A 301-nucleotide genomic window follows, 5' to 3' on the forward strand; every position below is an offset into this window, starting at 1 on the left:
GCCAGTGTGGTTGTGGTGAAAAGAAGTCTCGCTGTCTGTTAACAACAAACACTGCACCGAAAAAGACAGATAACATAGGAGAATGACGCTTGCTCTGGAAATGCTATTTTATGCTTTGGAACATCGGTCCTCACCTTGTTTTATTTCTTCTTCTTCTTCGCTTTCCTCCTGTCTCACCTCATCTTTCATCACATACCTTTTCTCATCCCTCACCCACCCCTAAATCCCTCGCGCCTCTATTTATTCCTGCTCCATATACCAGGTGGGGACTATCCGCTACATGGCTCCAGAGGTTCTGGAG

At 46.2% G+C, this 301-nt stretch overlaps 1 protein-coding gene across 1 annotated transcript in view; it reads left to right on the plus strand.

The window, feature by feature from the left end:
• Positions 1-301, plus strand: part of LOC118340053 (bone morphogenetic protein receptor type-2-like) — a gene marked incomplete in the record, with an annotated part of 29,270 nt that overhangs the window by 22,844 nt on the left and 6,125 nt on the right.

Source organism: Morone saxatilis, unplaced genomic scaffold (genome assembly GCF_004916995.1).
Source record: "Morone saxatilis isolate NCDOM2014 unplaced genomic scaffold, NCSU_SB_2.0 Contig6, whole genome shotgun sequence".
In the NCBI taxonomy this organism is placed as follows: Eukaryota; Metazoa; Chordata; class Actinopteri; family Moronidae; genus Morone; species Morone saxatilis.